The 24,143-nt window shown below is 46.8% G+C and overlaps 1 protein-coding gene across 1 annotated transcript in view; it reads right to left on the bottom strand.

Moving 5' to 3' along the window:
- Positions 1-19,851, bottom strand: part of NMNAT3 (nicotinamide nucleotide adenylyltransferase 3) — a 122,163-nt gene extending 102,312 nt beyond the window's left edge. The window contains exon 1 of the mRNA XM_010858205.1: positions 19,591-19,851. The gene's annotated coding sequence lies outside the window, so the exon portion shown is untranslated. The remainder of the gene's footprint in view (positions 1-19,590) is intronic.
- Between the last annotated feature and the right edge of the window lie 4,292 nt (positions 19,852-24,143).

Below are 24,143 nucleotides of genomic sequence, written 5' to 3'. Positions count from 1 at the left end.
CATAACTTAAGGTATAAAAACTACTTTGGAAAATAAAGTGCGGGCCTTGTTCACCGAAACTTGGTCTCACCATGTCGTTCTTTCTCTTACCTTCTGGCTGAATTATTCAGCCTCTTTTCTACACTGAATTTCCTCACTGAGCTATCCTTATTTCAGCCTCTTTTCTCCACTGAATTTTCCTACTGAGCTATCCTCATTCTATTACTCTTTATATCCTTAATTAATGTTTAATTAAGCAATTGTTTCCTGATCTTCGCCGACGCCGTCCCCGCTTCGAATTCCCTGGATCAGCCGGGGCTGGTCCCCGGCACTCATCGGTCATCAGCGAAACCAGCAGAGGGGAGCACACTACTCACAGCCCCTTTTGATAAGAATGATCACTAGTCAGGGTGGGGATGAGTAGCTAGGAAGGTCAGTCCAGTCAGTCCGGTGCAGAGGGTGTAGGTGAAGCAGGCACTGGTCGGGCATGGGATGTCCAGAGAACAAGAGAACAGCCATCTTGAGTGGCCTGACTGTACAACTCCAGTTCTTGCACCTTTCCATACTTGGAAAGGCACTAAAACTGTTAACTAAGATGTCTGATCCTCGTGACTTAGCAGCAACCTTCCACTGAGACGTGTGCTTGATTACACCTACCCATCGCCAAAATCTCAGATATGCTGACTTCCTTCCTCCCCATCTCTCTGGAACAGATCCTCAGAGCTACTGAGAGGCTGGCCCCTGGGCTGTATCCTGGGTAAGACACAGACTAAACGACTCACAGTTCCTGTGTTATAGGTTTTGTTCCCAGCTTGCGGATGTCTTGTGGGGTTGTGCTGTGGAGGTGTGTCACAGGTGTGTAGTGTGGGCATGTGGAGGGTGGGGAGGACCCAACAGTCCAGGGAGATGCCTCAGGTCCCTGGTCAGTGCTGTGGGCCCCCTAGACAGCCCATCATGGCATCTGCTGATCCCCGTGATGGGAAGCCTCAGTGCCCCGACTCTCCCCCAGACACATCCCTGGGTTCAGGGCTACCCAGGGGGACCCTGGGCTGGCATGTGCTGGAGTTCTGCTGGCTGGAGGAGCCTGGGAAGGCCCTCTACTCCTCACCCATTCATACTGCCTTTCTATAACGGGGTCCAGGTGGTCTTTGCAGGTCACATCTGACACAGCCTCTGCACAGCCCCTCCCAGGGAACACCCAGGACACAGCATAGGTGGAAGAAGGGAGTGTCTAGACTTTCTCCTCTTGCAGGGGCCCCAGCACAGGGAGCCTCTCTCCTAGGGCAGCAGCCTCTCTTAAGGGTCCCCCATCCTTCCACACCTGGCTCACGCCTCTGACCCTCTAGCTTGTCTTCTGAGGGAGTCCTTGCACTGGCAGATACAGAGAGTTCAGACATGTGGGGGAAGTGCTGGTCTGCTATTTTGAATGCATATGTCAATTTTTCTTCAATCTTTCATGGGAAAGATTTTCAAACATCCTGCCAAGTTGAAAGACTTTTAAAAGGAACACCTGGATATCTCCTACCCAGATTCTACCATTCATATTTTATTGTGTTTGTTTTGTCATGTATCTATCCACCCATCCATTCATTAATCCAGCTTAGCTTTTGGATGCCTTTCAAAGTAAGCTGCAGAAAGCAGTACCCTTCTCCCTGAAAACAGCAGCAAGGATATCACTGACTGGAGTCCACTATTGGTTTAACTCTTTTCCCCATTTTTTGAACATAGAATGAAATGCACAGATCTTGAGGGTACCATTCAACAAACTGTGACAAATGCATGCAACCATGTAACTCCAACCCCTATCAAGACCCAGAACATCCTACTGCCCCACCAAGTCCTCTCGTGCACCTTCCTACTCAATCTCCCAGTACCCCTCCCCACAAGCAACTACTGTTCTAAATTGCAGTGTCTAGTCTCTGAGTCTGGCTTTCACGCAACACACCATCTGGGAGTCACCCAGGGGGTGAGTCCATCAGTCATTCCTTTTCATCACCAAGTAGTACTCCATTCTCTGGCCATACCACAGTTTATCTAGATTCTTTTCCCACTGGTGAATTCGTTTCTTAACAGTAAAGATTATCTCTCAACCAAGGCTGTTCTGTAATGAAATCACACTCACTTGCATTCCAACCTGTATCTCTGAGGGGAAAAGACCAGGTGTGCCAAGAGTTAGCACAACCTTGCCTGACCAGTGGGAGAGGAGGAAAAGCAGAAATACTGTATTCCATCACCTTTATGAAAAAAGAGTAAAAAGCATAGTTCTAGAGTAGAGACTCCCAAAGTGTGATGGGGTGCAAGATGATTCTAAGCCATACATATTTAAGCACTCTTTAATGTGTTTGCTATTACAAGCATGTAACAGGCACAGCTGGCCTGTGAAACTAATTTTCCTACATGAAGGGGGAATATAATTTTCTTTTAAAATGTTTATTTACATAAAAAACTTTAAAGAAATATTAAATGTACAGGGAGTAAAGATAGGGGAAAAACCATGAGACTTGTATGCAGATAACTGAGATGTTGGAGAACATTCCCGAGAGCAGTGGTCATCAACCCTAGATGCACATTCAGATCACCCGGAGCTTTAAAGTCACCTGCTCTTGGGTCCCACCTCCACAGCCTCTCGTATAACTGGATAAGTTGTATCAGCTACCAGTAGGTTTATAAAGCTCCCCAGGTGGTTCTAATGTGCAGCTGGGAGAACCAGAATGGTCTGGAAAGCCACAGTTCTCCAAGTGAGGTCCCTGGACTGGCAGGTATCACATCACCCGGGCACTTGTGAGGCATGCAAACTCTTAGGCTCCGCTCTACATCTACTGAATCAGAATCCAGGGCTGGGGCCCAGCAATCTGGGGCTTCACAAGCCCTCCAGGTGGGCCTGATGAAGCTCAAGTTTGAGAACCACTTCTCAAGGGGTGGGGCAACAAGCCCTAAAAGCAGTCTTCATCTAACTCCCAGCACTGAAATCTGTGTCTTCATGGTACTAGTCTGGCCAAGGTCAGCTAGCTCTGCTTGACCAGTCCCCAGGAAACCCTTCTCTTCCCCGGGACAGACAGGGTGGGTGGAGCCCAGATGGTGAGCAGCTGCTGACCAATTACCACGGCAATGACATCCTGGGGTCCACTGTGGCTTAACCTCAATTAATTCACAAACCAGTTAATGAGCCCCCAGAAAATCCACTGTTGACTGCAATTTTATTTTCACCATGATTTTTGATTATCACTGACTTCCTTCCACTCCATTACCCTTGTTAATTGAGAATTGACTATGCAGTTAAAATGAATGTTTCCTCCACTAACAGAGCTGTACCAGATTCATCTTAGAGTCCCTTGCAGCTCAGAAAATGTGATGAGTCTACAGATATATTGATCTGATACAATTCATTTCACCCAGAATTTATGAAATTACCACTCAGAGGTCACCTATTATGTGTTCCTATCTCCAAAGGCTTATAGGGAAGAAACAGAGTGCTCATGGAAGAATGACATGGTATTTAGAGAACTAAACCAGTACTTGGCCAAGGCTGGCCTCTTGGTTGGCAGTGATGTGTGTATTAAAAGATGTTCAACACAGTTCTACAGATTTGGCAAAGTCCTTGGAAATACTGAGAAGATAAAGTAAGAACAAACACTCTGTGGGCTGTTCTTCACCGGCTGCCTATTTTGATAAGGAAAAATGGAAAGAAAGAGGAGGCTGACGGGAGATCAGGGAACCTGATTATCTCTTCCAATGCTAAGTTTGAAAAATGAACTTTCATGTGCAACCCAAAAGATTACAGAATTTGCCAAACAAACAAAAAAATGTGCTTGGGAATCAGCAGCGACAAATGAATTCGTCTAGTGTCTGTGTCGTGAGAAAATGTTGGACAAAACACCACAGTCCTTTCCTCCTAGCATCACATGAAAGGTGTAACGCCACCACGAAGGACAATTCAGCCTGCCTGGTGGAGGACAGTCGCACTCCGCAGGGACTCTGTCTGCAGTCAGCCATCAAAAAAGATCCCGACTGACTACAAACAGCTCTACAAGAGCACCTACAACTAGGACAGCCAGAATCTTTCTCCTAGGAGCCCGGCTCTCCGGGGGCTGCCCCGCCTTCTGCCTGCATGCGCCTCCCCCTCTGCTCCCAAGCCCCGCCCACTCCCGCTGTCATTTATTTGTGGATTTCCGGAGTTCAGTTCTAAGGCGACTCTTTGTGACCCTGTGGACTGTAACCCGCCAGGCTCCTCTGTCCATGGAATTCTCCAGGCACGAATACTGGAGTGGGTTGTCATTTCCTTCTCCACTGGGGTACAGGGCTATGTCTAAGGTGTGTCCGAAAGCATCAGCAAATGATTTTAAAAAAGGAAAAAACAACTTTTTATTATAAAAAATTACATCATAGAGAAAAGTAGAGGAAACAGTGTAATGGACTGCAACACAACTGTCTCCATACGCTCATTAATACATTTCCACATTTACTTCACCTTTCTTTCCTCTTGAATTATATTAAAGTACACACATTATAAACACCATGACGTTCCACCTCTGAATACTTTAAAAATACAGGACACTTTAAAACACGGCCACTTTCTTACCTATTCATAATACCATGATCACACCTGACAAAATTAACATCAACAAAAATTCCTCAATATCATCTAACAGTACAAATGTCAGCATATGTCTTTTGAGGAAGTAAAATATTGATACAGCCTAGATGACCTGGAGAGAGACAGAGCAGATGTGAATGCCCTTATGAGGCCCCAGGGAAGCAAACTTGCTCACCCCCTCCCACCAGAGGGCGCTGTCATCCCCAGAAGGGTGGGAGGGCCCTTTCTGGAGACTTTGTGGGACCCCATCCTCACAGTACCACTGCATCCAAATGCAGTGCTCCCAAGCCCCTCCAGTCAGCCTTCTCCCACCCAGTGACCAGTCTTGTACAGGAGGCTGGGTCTGGTCAGAGGAAACCAGCCGTAGGCCCAGCTCTGCCACTGATAAGCTGTTTGACCTTGAGCAGATGGCCTGTGCTTCTGGAGCCTCCATTTGCTCCTCTGTAACATGGGCCATGCGGCTGGCCTCAGAGGACGGTCATGAAGATTGGAGGAGAGAGTGACACAGGCTCTGCTGTGGAGCGCCTGGCACACTGCCTGGGCCGAAACAAGCTCCCTGAGGTTCTGTGGCCACCACCAGGGGTGGCAGTGATCACCCTTAAGGCTACAGGGCAGGCAAAGGCACGAGGCTGAGAGGGTCCAGGCAGAGAGTGGCCCACATCCCACAGATCTCTAAAGCAGGGCTTGCCTGATGGGAGACCCCAGGGCCAGCCCTTCCCAGCTCCCATGTCTCCCATGTAAGACGGTGCTGCCAGATGTAAGCGCTGAAGAGTTGGGGGAGGAAGGCCGTGTGGACTATTAGAGCAGAAGGGTTCCCTGCATGGGACCTCTGGCCACCGACCTGGGCCATCTGGTGTTTCCACCTGCCTCCTGCTAGCTCTGAACCCCACACCTCACCAAGGCAGCAACCTTGGCTCTTCAGAAGCACCTGCCATCAGCTCCTCTCCCTTCATTGTGTTAATGATCACCACTGTCCACCACCACCACTGCTAACCATCAACCCTGTTCATTAAGCATCTACTACAATCCGGGGGTTTGCTGTGCAATTTTTGGACATTATCTCCCTGACTTCACACTCCAGTCTTTTGAGAAAGACATGATAACCTCCCCTCCTTTACTCAGTGACTGAAAACAACATACATTTTATTATCTCCTAGTTCTGGAAGTCACGAGTCCAAAAGGGGTCTCACATGAGTAAAATCAAGGTGTTGGCAGGATTGCAGTCCTTTCCGGAGGCTCCAAGGGAGAATCTGTTTCTTTTTTTTTTTTGGCCATGCCACATAGCATGCAAGAACTTAATTCCCAGACCGGGGTTTTAAACCCATGCTCCCTGCAATGGAAGTGCAGAGTCTTAACCATTGGAAGGGAAGTCCCAAACAAGGGAGGTCTTAAAAAAAATTTTGTTTGTTTGTTTATTTTTGGCTGCACTGGGTCTTCGTAGCTAAGTGAAGGCCTTCTCTAGTTTCAGTGAGCAGGAGATACTCTTTGTTGGGGTATACGGGCTTCTCACTGTGGTGGCTTCTCCTGTTGCAGAGCATGGATTCTAGGCACAAGGGCTTCAGTAGTTGCAGCTCACAGACTCATGAGCTTGGGCTCAGGAGTTGCAGCCCATGGGCTTTGTTGCCCTATGGCATGTGGAATCTTCCCAGAACAGGGATCGATTTAAATTTAGGGTCAGCTGATTAGCAACCATGTCTCCTGCATTAGCAGGAGAATTCTTAACCACCGGATCACCAGGAAAATCTGAGAATCCATTCCTCGCCTTTTCCAGCTTCCAGAGGCCACTGTATTCCTTGCCTCATGCCCCTTCTATCTCCCCAGCCAGCGAAGGCCAGCTGAGTCTTCCTCACATTGCATCACTCTAACTGCCTCTCCTGCCTTGCTGTTTCATTTATAAAAACTCTTATGATTACATGGTGCCCATTTGGATGATCCCAGATAAATTTAGGGTCAGCTGATTAGCAACATTAATTTTGTCTACAACTTAATTCCCTTCTGCCACGTAACCAAGCCTAATCACAGGTTTCAAACCCAATCACAGGGACTGGAATGTGGACGCTTTGGGGGGCCATTATTCTGTCTCCACAACAGGTGAGGGAGACTGAAACTCCAAGAGGTAATGGGGCTTACTCAAGGTTATGCAGCTATTAAGTGGTACCAGATTCAGCTCCTGCTAATTCACTGTGTGACCTTGGGCAAGTCATGTAACCCCTCTGACTTCAGTTTCCCCACCTACAAAATGAAAAAGGCTACCTAAATGCTCTCTAATATTTCTTATAGCAGCCAGTCTGTGACTGTCTGAAGATCTCAACCTTCCCCCAGCAAGATATGTGGGGAAGTCCAGGACTCCGTAAAACTCTTACCTGCTCTGTCCACACTAACCGAGGCTCTAGTACTGATCACCAGAAGGAGACAGCGTAGACTCCTTCTTTCCTCTGGCTGGAATTTTCCAAGCCTTTTGTCCTGGGAACCATGGAGATATGGACTTAAAAGAGCGCCTGACTGCCTTACCCTCAGGCCCCTTCTAGCACACCCCACAAATCTTAAGTCAAATATGATGTGTTTCCCCCGTCCCAATCTCTAGCTTAGAGGAGAGTAAGGATTAAGGTTTCTTTATGCAATGAAAAGAAAATGAGAGAGTGAGAAAATCAGACAATAAACATACAGGGATGTGCAGGCCTTTTTGTTGAGAATTCCCAAACCAAGTCAGAAAAAAACTGCTCTTATTTTTTATACTGCATTTCTTTTAAAAAGCACTTTTTGTTACCAAAAAAAAAAAAAAAATCAAATATATACAAAAATAGAGACATCAGTACAATGGGTTTTTTTTTTTCTAACTCCTAGGCCTACAACTAGCAATTCAGGTGCTCCTCACAGTCTGAAATTTGAAATTTGAATCCCCACCTGCAATGGGCCACTTTATGTGTAGGTCTTGCATCTCTTTGTTTTGGAAACTGCTCTGCTACCACTCATACAATTCTGGAAGGTCATGCAATCAAGATGGCCAGAAAACTTTAACTACAGGACAAATCAGAGCCCCTTTTCAATATGAACACTGAAATCAGGAGCTGTAAACACCATAAAAAGTCTGGAGCTGCCATTGTCACTATCTTAGAGAGTGAAGCCAGCACAGTGGTAGGAGCTGCTGGAAGATAAGAGAAGGTGCAATTCCCAGTCCATCATCTGAGCACCTGGATCCAGCTGTACCTGACACACTGAAACTTTTTTTTATTCTAATAATCATATTTCTAGTTTTGCTTGACTTAGTTTGAGTGAAGTTTCTTTCCTTATAACAGATAAGGATCTTAAACACTCGCAGAAAGCCTTTTTTAAAACAACTAGCACAACTGTCAATTTTTCTCATGGGGGTTAGAGACTGGCCTCCTTAATTTAACAACAACAATTGATATTCCTTAGGGAATATATTTCTCAGCAGAGAAAGAGTGAGACTACATGATTTAAGGATACTTCCTCAAGAAGGAATTTTCTTTTCCTGGATGTTAATCAGGACAGCAACTCATTAACGATATATTATGACTACACCTTCCCCCAGCAACCCCTCCTGGTGCTGTTTTTGGACAAGATAAGCTGTCAGAGAGTGGTCCTTGGCTGAACTGGGATACAGCACAAAAACTAGGCTTTGAGCCCAAGCCTCCTGGGGAATACCCATGAAGCCAGGCAGGACAAGGTGGGACCAGGATCCAGTCTCAGTGACAGATGGAGAGAGGACCCACGTAGGCCTCAAGTGGTAACTGCCTTTAAGAGACTTGGCTCCAAATGAAATTAGAGAAGGTGGACCACAGGCCACCCAGAAACCTATACTCAGTCACCTTACCCTGCTCTTTCTTCTTCCCTGCTCCTTGGCACAGGCCTCCTCCGCACGGTGTGGACACAGAGCTCCCCGTGCCAGGCAGTGTGGGAATGAGTGACAACGGCTATAGTTCATGACCCAGAGGATCCACAGTCTGGTGAGAGGAGGCAGGTAAGTGCAGGATGGAAGGAGCTACAAGGTAGTGGCTGTCTATGGAGAGGCAGGGGTGTAGGATATGGGATGAGAAAGACCATTTTCATTGTGTATATTTATATTTACTTTTTTCTTAACTTTCCAATCATGTAAATACGTCATCTATTCCAAAATTTTTTTTACTTAAAAGGTAAAGCTTCTGTGGCATTTAGGGTAGTTCTCGAAGGGATAGACACGTTTGGAGACTGTAGCTAGGTTCATTTCCAACAGTCACAGTGTGACACTGACATGCCTCCTACCTCTGTTCTGTTGCTCTGCAGCTGGGTAGGTGGATAAATACAGAAGAAATGATGCTCTGAGCCTTCTGAGGGTGTGTTATGAGAGGTGATGGAGCTTCTGCCTCGTCCTCTTGGGATGCCTGTTCTCAGATCCCAGCTTTCCTGCAGGTAGGAACCAGGTCCCAGCTTCCAGGCCCGTGAGAGGGCCAATGAGATGCTCCGGCCCCAGCCACCAACTAACTGCCCCTGGATGAGACCCCTAAGGTGAGATTTGCTTCACTAAACCCAGTCAACCCCCAGAATTGTAGAGACCATAAGCAAATACTTGTTTTCTTTTCAGTCCTTGAGTTTTGAGGAGCAGTCCTTGGTTTGTGCCTTTGTCTTACACTTGATTTTCCAAGATGGAAGCTTTCTGACATGCTTAGAACAGTTTACCTATAATCCCAAGGAGGGAGCAGAAACCACCCCGGGGGGCAAGTATTTAGTTGCCCTGTGAAAGTAAGAATAGTCTAAACAAATGAAACATGTGACTGTGGATGCTCTTGGGGGCCACAAGAGGCACCCTTTGGCAGGCTGCTGGGTACCAAGGTCTGGGCTCCAGAGAGGAGCTGTGATGGAGCTGAGGATGCAGAGGGTGTTCAGGTAAGTGAAGTCATTTAGTCATGTCCGACTCTTTGTGACTCCATGGACTGTAGCCTACCAGGCTTCTCCATCCATGGGATTTTCCAGGATACTGGAAGTGGGTACTGGAGTGGGTTGCCATTTCCTTCTCCAGGGGATCTTCCTGACCCAGGGATCAAACCCAGGTTTCTCATGTTGCAGGCAGATGCTTTACCTTCTGAGCCACCAGGGAATATTGTTCGTAAAGGTGGTCGTTAAAAACCAGGGGTGAAGATGAAGTCATCCATGTGGAGTCTAAGGGAAGTCAAGAGAGGAGGCCTGGGGATGCCCCCACTGAAAACATCAGTGGAGGAAAGGGAACAGGTGGAAGTCAAAGAATCATCATCAGGGAAGAAGGAGGAAAATGCACGAAAGAAAAGTTCAGGAGGTGGGCACGGCCAGAGGTGTCGACTGTTGCACCGAAGACAGACTGAGAAAGTTTTGGAAGATTTCGCAACACAGAGGTCACTTGTGACCTCTCTAGAGGAGAGCTCTTCCTGAAGAGGTGGGGGAAGAAAGGAAAATCTCACCAACGTTCATCATCAACACATTCCCATCAACACAAAGCACTGCAACTAAACTTGATGAGACCAAATAGCAAATAATTTGGGGCTCCCTGCTTTATCTTCTGAGCAACATGAGAGGGGAAAACGGAAGAAGGAGAAAAATCAAAATGCATACAATAAAAGGAAAAAAGGAGACAAACATTAACACACTGGATGACTGCCATCTGCACAACACTGAGGTGGCTGAAAAAGTACAAGATAAGGGAACCAACCACCTCTGAAATTCTTCTTTTTTTCTTATTTTGGTAGAGAGACTGTGAAAGATTCCTTTGTTGATCATTCACAGCAATGGCACAATGAAAAGGTGGGCCATGGCACGGGGAGCCCATAGGCCTCATCTAGGGAGCCAGTACCAGTGAGCTGGAGTGGCCACAGGGAGCACTTTGAGGACAAGGATGCAGATTCGGGTATCAGGGAATGAGGTCTGTTGTGTACCCAGGAATGGAATAGGGTGCAAGCACCAAGCATTCACCATCTCAGTGTTTACGGAATGTGTATCAAAACCATACCTTAAAGGGAAATGGCCTCATTTCTCTAAAACACCAGGATCTTGAATCCTTATGCAAATACCAAAATGCCCATAACTCAAAGCATATGAGATTTAGCTACTAAATCCTATTGAGCTTGCTACATGAACAATTTTAAATCATCTCTTGGAGAAAGGCCTTCATTTGTAGTCACAAATATGCCAATAGACAATAATATAAATACATGGAAATATTTCTAGAATCTTCAATATGTGCCCAAATTTCTGCCATTATTCCTCCTCCGTGCATAGAAAAAAAAAAAACAAAAAAACAGGCATATAAAATGGAATGAGAGTTAAACTATAGAGTGAATTAAGTTGAAATGTCAGCACAGCCGTAGTGTGCGCCTCAATTGTTAACAGATATTTTGATGAAGAGCTTACTAAATCTTTAATTGGAGATGGAGTGTTTCTATATACAGGCAATGACTACAAAACATTTATCACAGTGTCTAAGGCCATAACTACAGAAATTCTCTCCCATCCTCTGGTATTAGTGTCAGGATGGTGAATCCAGTGTTAATATTAAAACATGACACTGGAAATATAATTTAATTATGAGTTGATACAAATGAGGTTCAATGCTTTCTCCCAATGATTTTTTTCTTTTAGCATCATCCTAGTGTACTTGAGAAATAACAGGAAAAAAATCTAGCTACAGCAAAAGAGGGGGAACATTGCCACAATAAAGATAAATCTTATTATATACTCAGGCCCTTTTTTAAAGTGTTGGGTCTCAAAGTGCATGGCTGCAGAATACTTACGTTCTGTGACAAATCAAATATTGGAAGTCTAGCCCAACGTACAGGGGAAAATATGGTAGTAGTATTCTTACTTAAAGTTTTCGTTGTATGATTTTTCATAAACTGAGGGTTGGTTATCCTTAATGTAGTCCTCAGTTTAGTATAAGTAGGTGTCTGATTCAGCACAGAACTACGGATTTGGTTTTTATTTTTGGCCACACGGTGTGGCATGTGGGATTTAAGTTCCCCAACCAGGGATTGAAACTTCGCTCCTGGCATTGGAAGGCAGATTCTTTAACCACTGGACCACCAGGGAAGTTCCATGGATTTGGTTATTTCAGTTTAGTGCACTGATCATTCTCATGGTGTTTAGGGAAGAATATCCAGGAGACACTGTCCGAGCTGAGCCCTGAACTCTCAGGACTCGTCGTTTAGCAAGCCAGCATCTTCTGTGTGTCTGCATCGACATCCCTTTGCCCTGGTGCTTTACCTGGTGTTTGAGGCTGCTGGAAAGCCCAGAGAAATCACTCCCCATAAGGAGTAATGTTCAACCAATGATGGATCACAGTGAGAGATATACATAGGCAGGTGCGAATCCCCAGGAGAGGTTAATGCTGGGAGGGGTGCTCTATACTGGCTGCTAGAGACTCCTAGTAGGTTTACACTTCAGTGGTTCACGCTGGTGACCTGCTCGATGTGCGCTTCTCTGGCCCGTTCCTCTACTTCCTTATGTCCCTTCTTTATTTGGGAATCTCCTCCCAAATAAGCCATGCAGACTCAAATCTTTGTCTCAAGTAAGGACACATGTCATGATTTCCCAGTGTATGGCCTGTTGAGTTCAAGAACTGCTGCTAGCACTAAGCAGCAGAGGATGCAGGGACAGGGCTGACCCAGGGAGAGTTGACGTCAAGAATGTAAAATTCAGGCCCCGAGGTACAGGATACCAAGACCTGAGTAGGACAAAAAGCCAGAGTGCTGTGGGTTACCAGTTATGGTGGTAACTAACCTAGGGAGTAAGCGTGTGCGTGTGTGTGTGTGTGTGTGTGTGTGTGTGTGTGTGTGTGAGTGAATGTGTATGTGTGCTGTGGACAGAGTTTGCTGAAACTTTACCAATGAGGCCTCCAAAGGTTGCAAACCCAAACTGCCGATCCCCACCCACCACTGGGGACTAGGTGGGGAATAGGGAAGAGAAATAATGACAGAAGGGTGTGAGGCTGCAGGGCAGGGAGGGGCAGTAGCTTCCTCTAACTTAAAACAACCCAGAAAATCTGTCTGCACGGCCAGAGTTAGCACATCTCTGGGCCACTCAGCCAGTGGACCCAGAGGATGTGCCTCGACCAGAGACACAGAGGCAGGGAGCCAAACTTGGCCTTAGAAATTGTTAAGTGAAAGATTTAATCAGGATAAGGCCACGAAGGCAGTGAACTTCAAATGGCAATTAGCATAAAGATCATTGTTTAATTTGGCTGGTTTTAGAATTTAAAAATGTTAGAAGAGTAATAAAAAAAATAGAAAGTTTAAAATATGAGAAAAAGGTATCCATTGTTCCACTGTTCAACTGCAAGTCTTGTCCCTTCAAGGCATCCCTTACAGATTATTTTTTTAAAATATTTATTTGGCTGCGCTAGGTCTTACTTGTGGCATTCCCTGACCAGAGACTGAACCTGGGGCCCCTGCATTGGGAGTGCAGTCTTGGCCCCTGCACCACCAGGGACATCCCTAGACTATTTTCTTGAGTACATCTTTCATATAACAGTGTTCTGTTCACTGAACAGGTAATGACTTCCCTCATTACTAATCTTCCTATTTTTAAATATTCCACCAACCTGGTCTCTGAAACTTGACTAACCCTCTTATACTGTAGAGTAAGTCACTTCTAAGTTTTCACCATTATAAATAATGATACATCTTTATATAGTGGCATTTTCCATTTTTCAATTATTTTCTTGAGACAGAATTCCAGAAACCAAAGGGTAGCAATTCAGTGACATGTGAAACAGGCAGCCCCTCTACATTTATCATCTACAGCCCTTGGATTAGTCATAAAATATAAGCTGGGCAACACTGGCATCCCTTATCTCACACAAAAAAATATTAACACAAGATGGACCAATACTATCATAAAAGTTTCAAAGGAAGGCCAGATGGGAGAAATAAAAAACAGAGCAGTCTTTGAAACTAAGTATAGGGTTCGAGTAATAAACACCAATTCCTGATCTTTAAAATGAACATTTGAAAGTTAGCAATGATTTCAAGTTAGACTCCTACACACTAATTCATGTAACAGGCATTCTGTTTTAATGATCACCTGCTCAGAGAGAAACTTCTAGCCTTTCGAAGCTTGCTCTTTCCCTGGCCTGGTGGGATTCCCTGACTGACTGACATTCATCCTCTCCCATATGCCACTGACTGAGCCCAAATTTGGCTTAGTTTGCATCACTTGTCTTCATCATTCGTTCCCCCCAATTGCCAACCCTTTTCAGCAAGCAGACTGGCTGACAGCAGAGCAGCTGGTGCTGGTGGTTAAGGGGCAATTAGGCTGATCCTGTTGGTCAGTCATGCTCCACACTCCTCTCTTGCCAGTGCTGTGACTGGGTGGGAAGGATCGGAACCAAGGTGCTTACCCCTTACATGTCTGCCTTGAATATGTTAATTCTCCCAGTCGGTTCCCACGCTCCTACCTGGGCTGTGTCCTGCCTTGACAGTTCATTTTTATAACAGGAAGCAAGGAGGGAGCAGTTTGCTGATGGAAGGGGGACGGCAGGAAGGAAGGTAGGCTCTAATTTAAAACCATCTTAGGGGCTCTAAAAAGTTCCGGGATGACCGATGGGCATGTTTACTCCTTAGAACCCTTTTCATAAATACCTACCACTTAACATGCACTTCCGAGAGGCATAAATACCGCCACTGTGTGTCAGCCTTATGGAAGGCAGATTTCCAGAGCCACACGATTGCAATCCTATTAGAGCTGTACCCTGAGAATACAGCAGTCAACCCCAACCCACCAAGACTGGTGCTCAATTTCTGCACTGCAATGCAGCTTCCCTTCCCTTGCTTCGGGGAAAACGGCCGCTCATCTCTCATAATAAGGTCCACTTCTAAGACAGGTGGGGATCAAAGATGTATTTTGCCATCAGCACTGGCCAAACAAATAAAGTAACTCTCTAATAACATTCAGTCGTGGAGAGGGAACGTTTCCTGGGGCTGTTTGGATCATGTCTTATTTAACGCTGGACTTCTAGTATGATTTTCTCCTGGTTCTCAGAGGGACTGACTGGGCTGGAGGCAGGTGTGGTGCCCCTCTGGAGAGGACCCCGGCTCCTCAAGAGGGACCACACTGGGATGGCAGGGCTCTGCAGGAGCAGGTCGCTGCCAGCTCATCCACCCACCCACCCACCCTCTGCTGCATGCAGACAGGTGCCCCGCCCGACCTGGACAAGAGCAGTCAGCTGTGTCCTTCCCCCTCAAATCATAGGTCTCTAGACGCAACGTCATAAAATCTATGCTGGAACCTCAGCCTGGTGCCTAGAGGTATCAAAGAAGGAGGGAAAAACAGGCTCTCAGTGGACCCTATGGCTCTGAAGGGACGGGGCTTCAATGCCCACTGTGCTTGGTCTGCCATGAGGCAAGCTGGACGTCCGTTAGCTGCCACCACCCAGTATAAGAGGTGTGATTCTGAGAACTAGCACACCCAGCAAGACAACATCCAAGGCAGGGCTCTGTAACTGTAAAGGGTTAAGTCAGCAGTTAGCACCAGGGGCCGATTTCCTGGAAGACAATTTTTCCATGGACTGGGGGGTGGGGTGGTTTCAGGATGATTCAGGCGCATTTTATTTATTATATGCTGCTGCTGATCTGACAGGAGGTGGAGCTCAGGCAGTAATGTGAGTGACGGGAGCAGCTGTAAATATAGATGAAGCTTCCCTTGCCTGCCGCTCACCTCCTGCTGTGCAGCCCGGTTCCTAACAGGCCAGCCACTGCTCAGTCCTGCTGTGCAGCATGGGCCAGTACCAGTCCGTGGCCTGGGGGCCCTGGGGTTTAAGTAAACTGGAGCGCTAGCATTATTCTCCCATTTTGAAGCCAAAGCACAATGATTTTTAAAGTACACATTCTTATAAGATTACCCTGGTCACATAAAATATATTATTTGCCAGCATTTACTGAAAAATACTATACTATCCAATAGTCTTCAAAGATATATAAATAACTGAGTATAAGCCCCCAATTAACATTTATGGGTCTCTTCTATGTATATTGATACATTTCTATATCTATCCCACCTTATGCTTCTCCTGGCATGCCAGGCTTCTCGTTCAAGGCAGTAAATTCAGTTTAAAATTTGACAATATATGTGTGGTCATGTGCTCAATACTGTCTTTATCAATAATGTGTCTCATGATGTCTTTGGGCTGCATGAGGGTGGAGGCTGTGTCACTTCGTCTCAGCATTCTAATCCCCAGGACGCTGCCTGAAGAATGAATAGAAGTGGGGGTGGGGGGGCGGGGAGGAGAGAGGACAATGAGCAAGATAGGTGCTGGGTACCAGGGATGCTCAGTCCAGTAGCTGTGGAAGTGCTCACAGCCCACAGAGTAGTTGGAGAGGCAATACCCGTCAGAGATGCCCACTGGGGCCATGGGAATGCAGGGTTGATTCAGAAAGGCTTCCTTAAGCAGGTTGTGCTCCTGCATGTGCTGCAGGGGTTCTGGCTTTCAGGGAAGCTCTGGCCAGAGGCAGGGGCAGCAGGGAGGCACAGAGATGCAGATCAGACCTTTACCCAGCGGGAGGTCAGGCCCAGAGATGGGACTTCTGGATGGGAAGGGCAGACAGCCCTGACTTCTAGAAGACACTGCCATTTTCATCCAAGGCATTTTCATCCCCAAACCCATCACTGGGAACCTGAGATTCCCCTGGAGCTGACTTCCCCAGGTTCACACTGACCACAGAATGCCTTTCTATTCCTCGTTCCAAGATTGGTGCTGTGGGTCTATGAGTACGTGAGTGAGACAGTGATGAAGGGATCATGAGTCCACTGTGGTTTGTTAAACACACCATGCAGAACTGCATGTCTAAAACAGTGGGGCAGGAGTTGCTGTCCTGAGGCCTGCCCTGCAAAATGGGATCTGTCTGTCTATCAGGGAACTATGATAAACGAGCAAAGACAGACACTGGTCAGGACGAGCCACTTTATTTAAAAGCTTCGACAGCCCAAAGTGGTTTAACATAGATGCATGGAAGATTTATCTCGATGATAAAATACCTGAACTTGAAAGGCACATAAATTATCATTTTGCAATTCTTTTTCCTTTTAAGATTTCACATAGTCAAGAGCTTTAAGTAATGAATGAAATGCACATAAAGCTGTCTGGTTAGTGTCTGCCCAGACTGCACAGAGCCTCTGCTTCCAGACGGGACTGAGCTTAGAATCAATGCCACCCATCTGTGTCTGTGGCCTTCTCTTTGCCTTCACAGTGGAGATCACTGGGAGAATTATCAAGATAATAATAATATTACCTGCAGTTATCAAGATAATAATAATAACTGCAGCTATTATTGACTGAGTACTTCTGATACCTCATGCTGCATGATGAGGATGTGTGCAGGTGTGTGTGTGTGGATCCTCCCAACCCAGGGATCAAACCCATGTCTCTTGCATCTCCTGGGAAGCCTGTGTGCTGAGGACAGCAAGCCACATACTTATATACAAGCATTACTGAATGTCCTGTGAATAAGGGACAATGAGTCCCACGTTACAGATACAAAAGTGCACTTTAAAGAGCTTCTGCGATGCGTGTGAGATCACACCAGCAATTTCATCTGACTCCAAAGCTGCAGTGTTCACCACTAAGTTGCAACATACATGAAAACGGCCCTTAGCAAGGGCCTAAAAACAGTAGCTATCTCTCCCTATCTTCATACTCCTTTCTTTTAACAGCACACTTAAATACACTGGGAAATTTGCCCTGCAGGTTTAGGTTTCTTCATTCATTCATTCATTCATTCATTATGCCCCCAGTACTCTGCTGGGTACAGGGCTTACAGAATCGGATTCCACAGCTCCTGGACCAACCAGTCTCAGGCAATTACCATATCCATAGGAGGGCAGGGGCCAGCAAGGAGCAGGGGCAGCCCCTCACGGGGGACCCACATCCAGCTGTGGGCTAGAGACAACCCAAACAAGACATTAGGTCTCTTTCAACTGTACTACCCCACCCTCACCCCCACCCCCATGCTTTTGCTCTTTTCTTTGGCTTGAGTCTTCTGACAGCCTGGCTGCTCAAAAGGCCCTTTATCACACAGAACACCCCTTTCTGCTGCCAGGGCTGATGCTTTCCGGTAAAACCACTGCAATAGATAACCCAACTTCTCCACTAATCACCCCTCACAGTTCCTCAGAACCAACCTCCCATCTCGTTTTATCAATTTTTACCCAGAATAAAGAATAACAATTGCAATGGCAGCAGTAACTTCTACATGTCAGACTCTGACCTATGTATTTTATGTACATTAAATCCCCATAATAATGCTCTGAAGTAAGCACTATTACTACCGCTCTTTTAGTTTATTTAGGGGAAGAGGGAGGGAGGTTACATTTCTTCGGAGCCAACTAGATATCAAACGCTGTCTTCAGCTCCCACAATCAGACAATAAGTGACCTGCCCAGGGCCAGACACAGAGCTAGGCAGTAACAATCTGAACCCAGGTCTGTGACTGCCTAACCCAGCACTCCCTTTTTGCTCTCCACAAGTGGTATTGCCACAGTCTGTGAGGGGAAACATAGTGGCTGCCCAAAGCTTGCCCTCTCCTCCCCTTTCCTCGAGCAACCTTCTGTTGTTGTTTCTTTTTATCACTATTCACAAACCACGCCAGACTCAACTGTGTTAGCCACTCTCTGGGCTTCCTGGCCTGTTTTCATGGGGCAAATCCTCAGTCAACACCAACACTATAAACAGAGCCAAAGAAGGAATTGGCATCATCCAAGACAACAAAATATACCAAGCAGTCAGCAGCCAGGTGTCTTCTGAAGCCCTCAACGTGCTCCTAAATCCCTGAGGGTCCAGCAAGGGACCAGCAGGGTTGCTGTCTCCTGAAGCGGTAATGCCACCAATGAAAATAGTAAAGTCAACGCTCAGCTCAGGAGTATGAGCCTTGTGTTCTCAGGGGGCTCGCTGAGCTGGCAGCGGCAACCGAGGCTTTCTGGGAAATGCATACCCGGCCCTGGTTGGGAGCAGAAGGGCTTTCCCTGGGAAGGCCAGAGGGTCAGGCTCTGCTCCCAGAGCACCACGCTCACCAGGCTGGGACTGTCATTATACTTCACCTGACTCACCCAACGTGGGCTCCAGGAGGGCAGGACCAGTGGGGAGTGGGCATCAGTTAAATAGTGAGTGACTAAATTGGTCATCATTTCAGAGAAGAAGCTGTTTGAGAGATTCTACTCAGACAAGGAGACAGGACTCCAGGAGAGGGGAAGTGAGTTTGCCTGTAAGCAGCACACTGCGTTCAGCCCAGATCAATGCCCTGCCCAATCTAAACACCTTCACCTTTACCTCACTTGCTGCACGTTTGAATACCTCTAAATTACTTACATGCAACGTCTCAATCGCTAATGGGGAGGAACAGTCCCATTTTACAGAGGAGGAAGTTAAGGAACTTGCTTTTCTTCCAGCTCTCAGTGGGCCAGGCCCCCAGACCTTCCTTTTCTCAAAGAAGCCACAGTCCCTCCCAATAAGTGTGCTTGCTCTGTGGTTCTCCACTTTGGAACCCTTACATTCATACTGAAGAGTGAGCTCCCGGTATTCTTTATAGATAGGGACCACCGGCTACCTACTCTCCCAGCACTCTGCACGTACTATCTTCATCGATCTTTCAGTTTCAACTTTTGCACTAGCGTGTGGCGATTATCTATTTGCTGTGGGTCTCTCCCACCAGACTGCAAACTCCACGGGGGCGGGCACCACGTTCGTTGGCCCGCACTATACCGCCAGCACGGAGCGCAACGGCATGCAGTGTTGGGTGAAACCTTATTTGTATTTGTTGAGTGCACGAGTGCTGAAGGTAGGCTCGGGTTTGAGCCACAGGGCTGCTGGGGTTAGGTTGATAATGCTGTGGCTAGAATGGGCGGCGCCAGAGGTAGAGAGGAGGCGCTTTAGTGTCCACCCGACCCGGATGGGCTACCGGGCGCCGCGCCCCGCCTCCACCTGTCGCTCCGGCGCCGGCCAGGTGTCGGCGGCCGCCAGCCGGGGTAAACGGGGGCTGAACAGGCCCGGCGATGGCTGCGCTTACCTGCGCGTTGCGGGGCTCCGCAGAGGCACTCGGCGAGCCTCCGGGGACTCCAAGGAACTAGGGGCCCGGAGGCGCCGAACCGGGGCTCCTCGCCCGCGAACAGCCCTGCACCGAAGGCCCGGCGAGGACCGCGCCAGACCTGCGCATGAAACGTCCTTTCCGGGGTGGGGGGGAGTGGTGGCGGGGTCAGCCCGGGACCTGCCAGCCCCGCCCCCGCGCTGGGGGTAAGAGGGAGGGTCTAAGGAGAACTTGACCTTGCGCTACTCCGGCTCTCCGAGGTGGGCGGAGTCAGAGAGAAACCGCCGGCACCCTGCTTCCTCACTGGGGGCGGGCCCTAAAGGAGACCGGGTTCCCATGCCCCGCCCCCTCCCTAGAAACCACGCTCACTCGCCCCACTCTCCCACCCCTGACCCCATTCACTATCTGTTATTGTGTGTGCGTTTGCATTTTATTTTTGTTTTGCGTTCCGTTTTATTTCTTATTTTTATTTTTTACTTTCTTTTTTTAAAGATCAAAATTTTAAATATATCAAAGTAATGCATGAACGTTTTTACAAAATAAAATTACCTACTTAAGTGTTCTTAGTATGAAAGCAAGTGTCCTCTCCCTTGCGCCCTCCACGCGGTCCTTTATATCACTTCCTTTGTTGAGTTCTAGTGGTTGCCCCCATGTCGCTAAAAAATAAGCTTACATAGCGGTTTCTTGATTTATCTATTGACTTTCTGCCATGTTAGATGAGGATTTACTCTTTACTGCAGCTCTGCCCCCACCTTCATGACAAATTTACACCTCTGTTCTCAAGTCCTGCCTTGGTGAGCTCTGAGACCTTAAACCAGGAGTGGATGAAAGTTTTCTGGGGCTTATATAGTTGTGGGGGGAGGGGAGAAAAGAGGACTGTTACAGAAAGCCCTACAGGATCAAGGCTTGTGAATGAAAATTTATTTAGAATGGGGAAAGCAATCACAACAAAATGCTGGGGCCTTGGAAATTCAGATCCGTATTCTCTGAGATCTTTGTAGGCAATTTATTTCCTGAATTTGCTTCCCCAGTGCGGCCTGGCCTCCTCTGCTCACCCAGAACCCTCCATAACCCCCAGTCCTTACAGAAGAAGTGAAGGTCAAGATGCATCAGTTTCTGCCGATAGGATTTCCTAATGGAGTGAACTGAAGTGTGCAAGAAAGAGACATCGAGGATGATGTCAAGGTTTTATGACTGCCGCACACCTCATTCCCAGCCCTTCCTAGCATCCATGACAGGTTCTTAGTACAGAGTGTTTTGTAAAGCTGGCTCTGGGTCCCCCTGCCTGGTCACCTGATCCTCACACTGCTCCCACGAGACTGGCTGGAGTGGCATACTGTCCCTCCTTTTAGGAAGGCCTGTACTTGTCCCTCTTGAAACAGCACAGGGCACACGGCTAGCACACAATAAGTGTACAGGTGACAGGTGATAGGCTTAGTCCACGTCTTCTTACTCAGACTGAAGAGGCAGTGTCCACGCCCTCCCTGACACCCCTTCTCTCCTGGGAGTTCAGCCCTTCCCCTTCCTCTGCTCTGCCTCCCATGTCCCCTTCTCTCTCTTCTTCCTCATCCATCTTCCTAGAATCAGGAATGACTCCCTTAGGGTGTGAAATGTGCCTCAACAAGCTAACCTTGAGCAAAATCTCTTTACCTCTCCAAACCTCAGGATCCTTCTCTGAAATCAGAGGTAAAAGCGTCTGTCTAGTCAAGGCTGTGGTTTTTCCAGTGGTCATGTGTGGATGTGAGAGTTGGACTGTGAAGAAAGCTGAGCGCCAAAGAATTGATGCTTTTGAACTGTGGTGTTGGAGAAGACTCTTGAGAGTCTCTTGGACTGTAAGGAGATCCAACCAGTCCATTCTAAAGGAGATCAGCCCTGGGTGTTCTTTGGAAGGAATGATGCTGAAGATGAAACTCCAGTACTTTGGCCACCTCATGCGAAGTGTTGACTCATTGGAAAAGACTCTGATGCTGGGAGGGATTGGGGGCAGGAGGAAAAGGGGATGACAGAGGATGAGATGGCTGGATGGCATCACTGACTCAATGGACGTGAGTTTGAGTGAACTCTGGAAGATGGTGATGGACAGGAAGGCCTGGCGTGCTGCGATTCATGGGGTCGCAAAGAGTTGGACACGACTAAGTGACTGAACAGAACTGAACTGAAGTGGTTTCATATGTATATCCATTTTGTCTGTGTGCTCAATCATGTCTAACTCTTTGCAATCCCAGGGACTGTAGCCCACCAGGCTCCTCTGTCCATGGAATTTTCCAGGCAACAATGCTGGAGTGGGTTGCCATTTCCTATTCCAGGGGATCTTCCCAATCCAGGGATTGAACCCACATCTCTTGTGTCTCCTGCATTGGCAGGCAGATTCTTTACCTCTTCGCCACCTGGGAAGCCCATGTAATATGCATGAAGATTTTTTTCCCTTTTTTAAAACCCCCCCTTTTTTTTTTTTTTTTTTAAGCAACTCAGAAATTTTAAATATTTGTCAAGTTTATTGACCTTTTCGTATTATTGCTTCTGGATTTTGTACCATAAAGACCATTCCCACTCTGAGATTTTAAAGAAATTCAAGTATAATGATCTTTGGCTGTTCTCTTATTGATAACATGGTTTATCCCCCAGCAAAGTGGGAAGGTTGTGAGAAAGGTTAGGGACTTAAAATCTGTGTGTAGCATGTTGGAACTATAGGTTGAGTTAAAATCAAGGGCTATATCATTTTAAGTCAGGGCCCTGACTCAAGGAAGAAGAGGCTTGACACAGAATGCCAAAGAGGGGATGGGCAATGACCTATCCTTGCAAGGAATGCTTCTTTCTCTGGGGTAATGAAGATTAAGCCTTCGTTCAAGAAGAAGCATAAGTATTGGAGATTCAGCATCAGTCCTTCCAATGAATATTCAGGACTGATTTCCTTTAGGATTGACTGGTTTGATCTCCTTGCAGTCCAAGACTCTCAAGAGTCTTCTCCAACACCACAGTTCAAAAGCATCAGTACTTCAGTGTTCAGCTTTCTTTATGGTTCAACTCTCACATCCATACATGAATACTGGAAAAACCATAGATTTGACTATACAGACTTTTGTTGTCAAAGTAACGTCTCTGCTTTTTAATATGCTGTCTAGGTTGGTCAATGCTTTTCTTCCAAGGAGCAAGCGTCTTTTAATTTCATGGCTATAGTCACCATCTGCAGTGATTTTGGAACCCCAAAAAATAAAGTGTGACACTGTTTCCACTGTTGCCCCATTTATTTGCCCTGAAGTGATGGGACCAGATGCCATGATCTTGATTTTTCGAATGCTGAGTTTTAAGCCAGCTTTTTCACTCTCCTCTTTCACTTTCATCAAGAGGCTCTTTAGTTCTTCACTTTCTGCCATAAGGGCGGTGTCATTTGCATATCTGAGGTTATTGATATTTCTCCCGGCAATCTTGATTCCAGCTTGTGCTTCATCCAGCCCGGCAATTCTCATGATGTACAGTACTGTTGCCTGGAAAATCCCATGGATGGAGGAGCCTGGTAGGTTGCAATTCATGGCATCCTAAGAGTCGGACACGACTGAGTGACTTCCCTTTCACTTTTCATTTTCATGCATTGGAGAAGGAAATGGCAACCCACTCCAGTGTTCTTGCCTGGAGAATCCCAGGGATGGGGGAGTCTGGTGGGCTTCCATCTATGAGGTCGCACAGAGCTGGACATGACTGAAGCGACTTAGCAGCAGCAGCAGCAGCAGCAGCACTCTGCATATAAGTTGAAGAAGCAGGATGACAATATACAACCTTGATGTACTCCTTTCCCAATTTGGAACCAGTCTGTTGTTCGATGTCTGGTTCTTACTGTTGCTTTTTGACCTGCATACTGATTTCTCAGGAGGCAGGTAAGGTGGTCTGGTATTCCCAGCTCTTAAAGAATTTTCCACAGTTTGTTGTGATCCACAAAGTCAAAGGCTTTGGCTTAGTCATTGAAGCAGAACAGAAGTAGATGTTTTTCTGGAATTCTCTTGCTTTTTCTGTGATCCAACGGATGTTGGCAATTTGATATCAGGTTCCTCTGTCTTTTCTAAATCCAGCTTGAGCATCTGAAAATTCTCAATTCATGTACTGTTGAAGCTTCACTTGGAGAATTTTGAGCATTACTTTGCTAGCATGTGAAATGAGTGCAACTGTGTGATTGTTTGAACATTCTTTAGCCATTGCCTTTCAAGGAGATCAAACCAGTCAATCCTAAAGGAAATCAATCCTGAATATTCAATGGAAGGACTGATGCTGAAGCTGAAGCTCCATTACTTTGGCCACCTGATGCGAAAAACTGACTCAATGGGAAAGACCCTGATGCTGGGAAAGATTGAAGGCAGGAGGAGAAGGGGATGACAGAGGATGAGATGGTTGGATGGCATCACCAACTCAATGGACATGAGTTTGAGCAAGCTCTGGGAGCTGGTGAAGGACAGGGAAGCCTGGCGTGCTACCAGTCCATGGGATCTCAGAGTCAGACACAGCTGAGAGACTGAACAACAACAGGAGGAAGCCTAGCTTTCTGG

Source organism: Bison bison, unplaced genomic scaffold (genome assembly GCF_000754665.1).
Source record: "Bison bison bison isolate TAMUID 2011002044 unplaced genomic scaffold, Bison_UMD1.0 scf7180017864384, whole genome shotgun sequence".
Lineage (NCBI taxonomy): Eukaryota > Metazoa > Chordata > Mammalia > Artiodactyla > Bovidae > Bison > Bison bison.
Note: the sequence above shows the minus strand (reverse complement) of the source record. Positions and strands in the feature narration are given on the sequence as shown.